Genomic DNA, 12,297 nt, shown 5'->3' with positions numbered 1-12,297 from the left:
TAAGACGAGAGAACATCACCCTTAAATCAGTCATCGTTCTACAACTGAGAGCATCGGCCACCACATTGGCCTTACCAGGGTGATACTCTATCGTGCAGTCATAATATTTGAGCAGCTCAATCCATCGATGCTGCCTAAGATTCAACCCCTTCTGGGTAAGAAGATACTTAAGGCTCTTATGATCAGTGTAGATGATACACCTCTCACCGTACAGATAGTGCTTATAGATTTTTAACGCAAAACCACAGCAGCCAACTCGAGATCATGCGCCGGATAATTTTCTTCATGTGTCTTAAGCTGACGGTATGCATAAGCCATAATCTTACCGTCTTACATCAGAACACAACCTAAACCAACGTGTGATGCATCGCTATATACCACAAACTCTTTACCAGATTCAAGCTGTATTAGAATAAGAGACTGAGTTAGAACAAACTTGAGCTTCTTGAAGCTCGATTGTTGTACATCAATCTAAACAAAAAGAACACTCTTGTGTAGAAGCTTAGTCAAAGGTGCTGAAATCAAAGAAAACCCCTTGACAAATTGCTGATACTATCCCATAAGACCCAGAAAACTACAGATCTCAAATATGTTTTTAGGCTGTTTCCAATCAAGCACAGCCTCAATCTTTCTCGGATTAACTTGGATGCCATCAGCAGAATCTACATGCCCTAGAAAAGTTACCTCCCGCAACCAGAACTCATACTTGTTCAACTTAGTGTAGAGCTGTTTCTCTCGGAGTATCTGAAGCACTACTCTAAGATGTTCATCATGTTCATCATCAGTCTTAGAGTAAACCAGAATATCATCAATGAAGACCACAACGAACTGATCTAGATATGGTTGAAAGACTCAGTTCATTAGATTCATAAATGTAGTTGGAGCATTCGTCAGTCCAAAAGGCATAATTAGGAACTAGTAATGTCCATAACGAGTCGTAAATGCAGTCTTATGAAAATTAGCTTCCTTAACTCTAAGCTGATGGTACCCAGAATGGAGATTTATTTTCAAGAACACTAAAGCCCTTGGAACTGATCAAACAGATCATCGAACCTCGAAAGTGGATACTTATTCTTTACCGTCAATTTATTCAGTTACCGATAATTAATACATATCAGTATGGTCCCATCCTTTTTCTTAACAAATAAAACCACGATTTAGAAGCTCTTGAAGTTGAGCCTTAAGTTTTGTAAGCTTATTCGGTGCCATACGGTATGGAGCGATAGATACCAGAGTTGTACTCGGTAGAAGCTCAATGTCGAACTCAACTTCTCGATTCTGAGGTAAACCCAGTAACTCCTTAGGAAAGACATTCAGAAAATCCCTTACTGTTCTGATATCCCCGATAGAAGAGTCATCAGAAACAGAAACACTGACGTAAGCCAAATAAGCCTCTCACCCTTTCCAAACCAGTTTCTCAGCCACAAGAGCGGAGATCACATTGGACAGATAATCTCGATGCTCACCGATCACAACCACCTCCTTATCATCCTCGGTCCTCAGAACAACCCTCTTAGTCACGCAATCCCAACTAACTCAGTGCTCAACCAACTAGTTCATACCCAAAATTATGCCAAACTCCCCAAACGGAAGCTCCATTAGATTTTCTAGAAATACAACCCCTTGCACCATCAACGGAACATTCCTAAATAGTTTACTAACCTAAACAGACTACCCCAACGGACTCAGTACGGTAATCTCACTAGAAATGCTCTCAATAGAAATCCCTAGGTTTTTAGAAACAATACTAGCTACATAGTAATGTGTAGAACCTATGTCTACTAGAGTAGTATAAGGTACATCGAAAATAAAGAACGTACCAGTGATAACATCAGGAGTGCCTCTATCCTCACGGCATTGAGCAGCATAAACCAGTGCATACTGCTTCGCTTCAATCTGATTAGCACATTTACCCAGTGCTCTTTGTCATCGACCAATATCGTTACAATACCTAGCCGGTCCATGGCCCCTAGGTGGCTGCTGAACTGCCCTCTAAGGCTGTACAAAACCCAGTCCTGAAGCTTACATCTGATCAGCATACTTTGGACACTCTCGAATACGATGCTCCAAAGACCCACACCTAAGACAAGCCCCCAACCTCCTTCAACACTCGCCCGGATGGCACCTACCACAATCTCCACATGGCTGAATCCTAGTAGGAGTAACAGAAACCCCCACTCTAACTGGCCCATCAGGTTTGGCTTTTTTTCTTAGGCCCCTAACCAGAACTAGAGGGCTCCGACTCTTTCTTATTCTTTCCTCTCTCACGATCCCTATTCTGGCACTCCACGCGCTTAACCTCTTCGTCAATCTTCACATTATCAACCAAAACCACGAACTATCGCTCCCTCTGCAGAGTAATCAAAACCCTCAAACTATCCCTCAGACCGTCCTCAAAATGAACACATTTCTTGTACTCAGACGCCACCATGCCTCGAGTGTAACGGCTCAACCTTAGAAACTCGATCTCATACTTGGCTACTGATCTATCACATTATGTGAGATTCATGAACTCTCGCCTACAAGCATCCACATAACTTGCCCCCACATATTTCCCCTAAAAGGCAGTCTTAAATAAGTCACAATTCAAACGATCAGGTTGAGTACCCTCCTCAACCGATAACCACAACTAATATGCCTTGTTGTGAAGCAAAGTGACTGCACCCTTAAATTTTTGCTCGGGAGTACAGTCTATATCATTTATGATCCTCTCAGTGGCCTCCAACCAATACTCGGCCACCGTAGGGGCGACTCTAGTGACACCCTTAAACAGCTTAGCACCATTAGACCGGAGTCGTTCAGTTACTGACCCACGGCTCCCAGATCCAGAATGGGGTCCAGCGACCCTTTTCACTACTCTCAACATGGCTTGGGACAATGCGTCATCCTCAGCCAAACGGCTTTGAGACTCACTCGTAATAGCAGTTGAAATCGGTGTCTCACTCGTATCTAAATTTGGCATACTGCCCAGTGAGAAAGACTTAGGTTGATCCCCCTATGGCCTCTACCACTACCACGAATACCACGTTCGCGAGTTCTACAAGCACTCATCGTATATTTCAAAATTCATCTACATTAAAAATTTTATGTATCAGTTCCAGTATTTATTAGCAGATATTTTATGCATAAATTACCAGAAATTTAAAAATGTTTTCAGAGGTTTCAGTCTCTAACTATTTCAGTACAGTTTCAGAAAATACTATTTACAGTATTTTCAAAATATACTATCTAAGTTCAAAAATACTTACAGGATCCGCGCTGGAGACTCGGTGTACCACATAATTTCTCAAAATTACTCAAATTATTTGAAAATCAGTTCTTTTTGAAACAAAAGTTTTGGAACCAAAATTTCATAGCCTGAGTTTTGAAACTTGGCTCTAATACCACTAAATGTAACACCCTAAATTCGGCCTAGATGTTATGGCCGAATCTGGTAATGTTACAACAAAGGGGTTTTGAAAATAGTATTACTTTGATAAAACTTGTGCAGTTGTTCGATAGATCATCCAAGTTCATAAAATCCATATTCATTTTTATAGCTATTGCTGGAAACGTTATTCAATTATTTCAATTGCCAAAACACAATTTACAGTGGAAGTTTAATAAAACCAATACATTTTGGAAATCTAGTTTGTATTTTTGGAAAAACTTTTATTTGCATCAAACCGTCGTTTTCATAAAACATTTTGTCGAAGCATGAAAATTATCAAACAAACAAAACCAAAATCATCAATTAAAAACCATACAGTCTAAAGAGTCCCGAAAATTACAAACTTTCAAATGAATCCAGAATTTTAAATACCATAAATTACTAAGTTTAAACAGTTTACAGTCGAGTGGTCACCGCTGAGTCTCCGTCGCACTGGTCCACCTAAGTCTGAGGATTACCTGAACAGAACAGACAAACAGATGTGAGTTTTCATAAACTTAGTGTGTAACCCAACATAAGTAGACATGCATTACATACAAGTATCACATACACAACCAGATTCAGATTCCAGACTCGGACTTTAAGTCCTTTACAGATACAAATACAGATACAGACATGCATAACAGATATACAGAATCCTACCCCCATCATCTACACACCAACTCCGACCATCTCATCACACCATGTGGGGTTAAAAACACCCATTGATCCCTACACACCATATTGTGTCATTATGACACATATAAGATAATACGTAGCCAAGATGCCAGAAAATAGGCGGGGGTCACCCAACAGAACACTTTCTCTACATAATCAAAACCTACACCAATCATAGATACAGAAATATCATGCATAACATGCTTATATGAAGAGATAATATGTATATACTTATTAGAATAAACAGACATGCATATTGTGTCCTACTCAGAGGGGAATATCAGATTATCAGATCACATAAATATTAGGGTTTAATAAGCCCTTATCGACCATACGGTAGGCTTATACACGGGCTTGTGGGCACACATGGACATGCTACACGGGCGTATGGGTTTTGATCCAGATCGTGTAAGCTACACGGGCAAGGCCAATCTGGGCGTATGGGCTTATAGGCCAATCTGAGAGTGATTTCTCAGCAAAAATAAACCAAGTGTGTACCTCTTACACAGAAAATCGAGCTTCGACAAAAGTCAAAAACCACACGGGGCGTGTACCTAAAATAGAATACCTAACACTTTTTAGTAACCAATTACGAGCCTAACATGATTTATCCAATTACGCAAAACTGACTTACCGCTTACCAAATACGACCCCAACCTCGAATCAGGCCGATGAAGTGCGATTTCTTACCTCACAACCTTCTCGTAATCACAGAATTCATCACTTAACCACCATAGGCTAACATTACTAAACCCAAACCAAAAGTTAAAGGCTGAAAAATACCTTACCAGCTGAATAAAGGACCAAAAATGAAGTAGCGATGATTAGCCGAGAAAATCCCAGAGAGATCAGAGGAAAACCACGAAAAATTTAAGGAGGAAAACAAAAAAGAGGGGAGGGGAAAAAGAAACGTCAGAGAAGGAGAGAAATTCGAAAAAAATAAAATAAAAATAAATCAGATAACACCCAACTCCCCACTAACCACATAATCTCAATCTCCTCAGAATCCTAACACCACCGTAACATTAAAACTGAGCAAAAATAATACCTATGCTCACACAAATATTCAAACACAAGACCTCTTACTCACCAACTCTCTTACCACTCAAACCAACAAACTCATTTTGATAAAAATTAACAGACAATTTTATATAAGCCCACTCAATAAGGGTAAGGCTTGGATAAAAAATAACAAAATTTGGCATAGGTGAGACTTGAACCCAAGACCTCATACTCACACTTAAAATATTTAACCACTGAAGCAAATACACATTTATGTTAAATATTTACAGAAACGTAAATAAATTACTTAGGGCATTACAGTTAATTTACTTGATAATCGAATAAATGAATGTTGTTAAGATTTTTTTTCGCACTATTTGTTTTAAAATTTCATTTGTGGTTGAATGTATATGGAATTATCATATTTTGTCTTTATTCATGATGAATTATATTCACCATTGAATTCAATTCATATATATGAATGAATACTTTTGGTTTCTGCTATAATTATTTTACATAAGTTTTAGCCTTTATAGAGCCCGACTAAAATTAAAATATTTGGGATTTTTAAAATATGATGGCTATGAATTTTCATAAGTAGCTACACATATAAAAGCTTTTATACAATTTGAGATTCTTTTTATATTTAGTGGTTATGGATTTTTTAAAATATTTGTTCGTATAAAGAAGTTTTATGATAATGTTTTAGTCATGAATATAAATTTGAGTTTACATGAAATATGTAAGGCAAGCCAATATTATTTTTCTATTATTATAATTGTGTGTGTATATTGTGTATATATATTATATGCATATCAATAATTTTGAGGATTAATGCATGATTATAGTTTGTGTGAATAGGTGTTTATAACCATTATTCAATAAGATATTTTTATAGTTTAATTGGTGAAATTAAGTTTTGATGGATATCGTTGAAGTTGCTAAATTTTTTTTTGTTATGGCTATATATTTAATTTTATGGGTGCTTTGGTGCAAATTAATGTAAACTATATACATATTTAAATATTTTGGTTTTAAGTTTGGCTCTATAATCTTAGGTTTGGGCATCTTATGATTCCAAATATTTAGTTAAATTATGATGATATGGTTTATTGTATGAATTGTGAGATATGTCAACTATTATGATTATGTTTTTGAGATTTATTTGCTTGAAAATATTTTTCAAGTATTCATGCGATCTATCTAATCATAAATACAATTTTGGGTTTATGTGGTATGTGTAGGGTAAATTTTTCTATTTGATTTTGAATACACGTATATGCGTGAATTACTTTGATGTTTTGTCTATGCCAAACTTATGAATATATGTGCTTGTTAATTATTCGGCCTTGAACCACTACATTGTTTCTGTTTGGTTTTGACATATATGATTTTAAAAAAATGAGTTAAAGATTTAAGGTTTTTGATTTTTTATTGTGCTACTCAGACAACCTTATTTTGGATTATTTCGGAAACTATAGTGCACTTAGAAATTTTATTTTTAACCCTTAGCTATTGGAAAAATTTTAAATTTAAATATTTGTATGTTTATATATATTTTAAAATAACTTAATTGAAGCAAAAAGTCACCAAAGTGATTTTTTTATATAAATTATTTTGTTTTAAAATATAAAAGGTTATATGCATGTAACTTAAGTTATGTTAATATTGATTGGCCCAAATGAAAGTTAATAATATTACATGTGCAACTATGGTAATAAACATGTGACAATTATTCGGTTTTACATGTGAGCAATAAATTGACCCAAAGGAAGATTTATGGTTCGATATGTTCTTATTGTCAATGTTTGATTATTACACTAATATATCACTTACAATTTAATATTTTGTCCAAAATGAAATATTAATGGAGTGTCCAATATCTTAAGATGAGGTTTACGTTTATTCAAATTATTTTGGTTTAAATTTGAAGTCTTATATGAAGTTGTTTATAATTTATGGTTTATTCAACTATTATTATATTTGCCAACATCATTGTATGTTATTTTGGGATAAATATATACATATATATACTATTATCTTTTAATTTGATTGAAAGATGAAATTAAGAAAAATATTTTGAAACAAATAAATTAAGATTTTAACTTTAGGTTTTAATTAAGGATGTCTAATATTTTAAATAGATTAGTTGAAACAAAATGTCGCCAAAGTGACCTATTTTGTGTAGATTAGTTTATTTGAAATATCAAGATGATTATATGTTTTGTGATTCATGCTTTTATTAATTGATCCAAAGGTAAGTTAATATTTGGTAGAATTTCAACGACATCGTGGTGATAAATGTGTGACAATTATAAGGTATTTTATGTGAGCAATAAGTTAGTCCAAAGATTAATTAATTGTTTGACATAATTTATTGTCAATGTTTGATTGCTACAACAAGAGTATCGCTTACTATTAATATTATTGTCCAAAGACTTGATATTAGTGTTGTGTTTGGTATCTTGATATGGGATTAGCCATTACCCTAAATTTATTGTTTACTTATGAATATTGATGTGAGCTCATTTTTATTTATTATTTGTTCTATATTCAGCTAATTCATCTTCTACTACCACAATATCTGCTAATATAAACTCTATACCCATGCTTAATGGGACTAATTTCAATGAATGGAAAAGGCACTTACTTATAGTACTTGGCTGTATGAACATAGACCTTGCACTAAGGGAAGAACAACTCGCACCTCTCACTGCGGAACGCACCCCCTATGTTAAAAGGGATTTTGAGAGGTGGGATCGTTCAAATTGCAAAAGTCTAATGATCATGAAGCACAGCATTTCAGAAGTCTTTAGGGCACAGAATCTGAAAGGATTACTCAGGCCAAGGTTTCCTTGACAAAATTGAGAAACGTTTTGCTAAAAACGATAAGATTGAAATGACATCACTTCTGACTTCTTTGATGTCTATAAAGTTAAGGGTTAAGGAAATTTTGAGCGATCTAAGGGCTATGAGTTTTATGATCCCACAATTAGGAATATTTTTGAGACGAAAATTGTAACATTCTTTTAGGATGTTGAGTTTGGAGGGAGAAATAATGTTAGAGACATTGCTTTTAAGGAGGAAATTGAATTCTAACTCATTTCCTATTATCACTTTTGATGATGTTTAGGTTCTCATACCTATCATTGATTAATAAGTGAATTTAGAACCTCAATAAGACAATGTTGAACAACTCCTTATTCAAGATGAGGTAATTGTTCTAGAAGAACAAACTCAACAACCTCAAGAATGAATTCCATTAAAAAGGTCCATTAAAGAAAGGGTTATAATGGCTTTAGTGAAATATTTTGACCTTAAGCTGCATCAGATGATTATTAAGTTAATAGTTTTTCAATGGTAACATTGACCATACATTTATATGGTGAAACTAATAAACTTTGTGTCTAATGATGTAAAGTTAATGAGTTGCAAATTAAAGAACTTGATCTATGGGTTTAAGCATACTTCTCGTCAATAGTATTACAATTTTACCAAATGATTATCTCATTCGGTTTAGAGATGAATTTTGTCGATAATTGTATATACCATAAGTTTGGTGGGAGTAAGGTTCTATATTTGGTTTTATATGTTAATGGCATACTGCTTGTTAATAATAAGTATAGTATCAATTAATGCCCTAAGAATGATTTTGAGATTACAAAAATGCATAAGATTTTTAAAAAAAATTTTAGCAGTGGGAAGTCTAATGTATGTTCAGGTTTGTATACATTGGAATACTGTGTACACTGTTGGGATGTTAGGCGGATATTTTAACAACCTTGGTTTGGACAATTGGATAGCATCCAAAAGGGTTATAAAGTGTTTTTAGATAATAAAAGATTACATGCTCACATATCAGATGTCTAATCAGTTAGAGATCATCAGCTATACAGACTCCGATTTTGATGGAATATGGATACAAGATTTTGTCACTAAGGTGCAAATTGTGAAAACAAATTGTAGTCTTTTATTCCAATAGCAATAGGAGTACATCAAAGTCAAAACACATAGACTTTAAGTTCCTGGTTGTTAAAGTATAAGTTTAGAGTTGTTAGGTGTCTATAAAGCATATTAGGAAAAACTCCATGATTACGGATCTGCTTACTAAGGGACTACACCCAAGGTTTTTCATGAGCATATTGCTGATATGGGTGTAATATCATTTAAGGATATTTGGTTTAAGTGGGAGTTTGTACTTTTAAATGCTTTTATGTTATAGACTTATTTTCAGTTATTTCAGTTTACAGATATTAAGTTTATTTTCTGCAAAAATAAAGTTTTTTTTGTTTATTCACACTTTGGTTTTGGTAAGATTTGATCTCACTAAGGTTTAAGGAGGACTAGTTGGAAATAAACATGTTTAGATCATATTGCATGTAACTTCCATGCTACACATCCATACTTGATCTATGTCATTTGGTTGTGTTAATATACGTGATCAGGGATGGATTTAGTTACGATATAAGTAACGAAAGTCACATTGGTTCTATGTTAACATAATTAATGGACGAGATTGTTCGGAATGCCTTTTGGATAAGATAGTAAAATTTTGAGCTCATAAGGTTATATAATGACATGTAATTATAGAGTAATTAGTATATATATGTGGTCCAAGTGGGAGATTGATGGAAAATATGGATATCACATATATAATAAGGGTAATTACATGTTATTATTTACTATAATAATAGGTTAGCCCAAACTAAAAGTGATCTAATTTGGTTGAAATTTTATTGGGCTTTAATTATTAAATAAAGTATAAGTCAAATATGTGTAGATACTCTAGTAATTGAGTTCCAATCAAATTCTAATTAATGATGGGCTGATTAGGAATTAGAACTAATATGCCAATGTTATAAATATTAGGGTTATGGTCCTCAAATTACACACAAAATATCTTTTCTAATATCCCATCCTTAGGAAAGAGAGAACAAATATTCTCTGAGTTTTTTTGTGTGCTAATTTGGAAGATCAAATCCCCAAGATCTTTAGATTTCAAGGAATTCATGGATTCAGGTATGCTTCCGCATCTAGTTTTGTTCTTGATTTATTCTTGATGATTTGACATGATAGATCCTGGTTTATTAAGTTTTATTTTTGATTTATTTTACAATTCTAACAGGTATAACCTTCACAACACTCTATTATTTACTTGGGGCTAAGATAGAACCATTTCATAGGTTTTGTAGCCTAACTAAAACCTTCTAACTTTTCGAAGGCTTAACTAAAAACTTATCTAGTTTTTATGGCTCAATTAGTAATCCTCCGAATATACAAATTGGTGATTTGTATAAACAAATGAAAAACCTCAAAAATGTTTGAGTGTTTGCAAAGTCATATAGTAATTGGATTTTGGTGTAATTACTTGCGTAATTACTCCAATTCTCACCCTCGCCTAAGAGTTGGAAAGTGTAATTGGGGTGCTTCAATTATACACAATTTAATGGGATCCACCAATTACACCCAAATTCAATTACTAAGTTGTTTTCCAAACATAGCCAAAAGGTTTTCCCAGTTCAGTAATTGGTATCTTTCAATAACAAGGTATAACTTTCACAACTCTTTATTATTTACTTGGGTTAAGATAGAACCATTTCATAGTTTTTGTAGCTTAACTAGAACCTTCTAACTTTTCGAAGGCCCAACTAAAAACTTCTCTAGTTTTTATGGCTCAATTAGTAATCCTTCGAATATACAAATTGGTGATATGTGTAAGAAAATGAAAAACCTCTAAAATGTATGAGTGTTTGGAAAGCCATATAGTAATTGGATTTTGGTGTAATTACTTGCGTAATTACTCCAATTCTCACCCTCACCGAAGAGTTGGAAAGTGTAATTGGGTGCTTCAATTATACCCATTTTAATGTGATCCACCAGTTACACCCAAATTCAATTACTAAGTTGCTTTTCAAACATAGCCTAAAGGTTTTCTCAGTTCACTAATTGGCATCTTTCAAGGACAAGGTAACATTCACAACTATCTATTATTTACTTGGGTTAAGGTAGAACCATTTCATAATTTTTGTAGCTTAACTAGAACCTTGTAATTTTTCGAAGGCCCAACTAAAAATCTCTCTAGTTTTTATGGTTCAATTAGTAATCCTCTGAATATACAAATTGGTGATTTGTGTAAAAAAATGAAAATCCTCTAAAATGTAGGTGTTTACAAAGTTTAGCTTATTAAAAGATGGAATAAAACTATACAAAAATTTACAACGAAGCTCTCTAAAATATATGTACAAGAAATTAAATAGGGAATTGAAAGCTCTCTTGTATACGCACTTTAATTTTTTTTGGATATGTGTCCCTTACTTTTTGGAGTGTTTTTTCAAATGTATTTACATCAACGGACTCGTTTTTACCTTTTTGAAGTCATTGAGGATGAAAAATAACCATTGAAAGTACAAAAATCATGTTTTGGAGCAATACATAAAAGATGCCCATTAGACATATAGGATCGATCCCTTCATCTCTCCCTTCTAAATTTTTATTCGGCGATTGACTTGTCATAGGGTTGAACTCATTCATGAGGGGTTAATCCCACTCTACTAAAATGCTTGAAATGAGTTTAAAACATGTTCAAATACACTTGATTATATGAAAATTTATTTTAAATTTTGTTATATCAAAAGCTTAATAAATCAAAAATAACAATTACACCCATATTCTAACATATGGATAAAAATTGAAAAATGAAAAAAAATATATTTGTAGAAGGTAAGATTAGGAGGTGTTAAATTAATGAATACGAGATTAGGGTTGTGGTAGGAAAAGAAAGGCACGTGAAACTTGGGCACCTCTTTTGTGAAAGCAACTTGCATGGCATTGTTGCCAAATTAGACAAAATACAGCTTGCTTTTCACTACAACTTTTAGTTTAATTGGTCATGAAATTGCAAAACCCACTTCACATTTTTTTATCAAATTTATTTCCTTGTTCCTCCATCAATGATTTCATTATTTGCCAATCTGATTGAAGTTTACCAATTATAATTAGCAATAAATTGATTTTTATATTTTTTTATTACAAGTGAAATCGAAATGTCCAGGATTTTTTGTCTGATTATTTTGTCAATTATACTAGTTTCTAATAGGGGTGAGCAAAATTTGATTCGGTTCGAAAAAATTTAAATTTTGAGTTAAATAGTTCGAGTTATTTGAGTTAATCAAGTTATTCGGATCAACTCGAATAAAAAAATTAAGTTT

The sequence above is a fragment of the Gossypium raimondii genome, chromosome 4, assembly GCF_025698545.1.
Source record: "Gossypium raimondii isolate GPD5lz chromosome 4, ASM2569854v1, whole genome shotgun sequence".
In the NCBI taxonomy this organism is placed as follows: domain Eukaryota; kingdom Viridiplantae; phylum Streptophyta; class Magnoliopsida; order Malvales; family Malvaceae; genus Gossypium; species Gossypium raimondii.
This window is presented reverse-complemented; position numbering follows the sequence as displayed.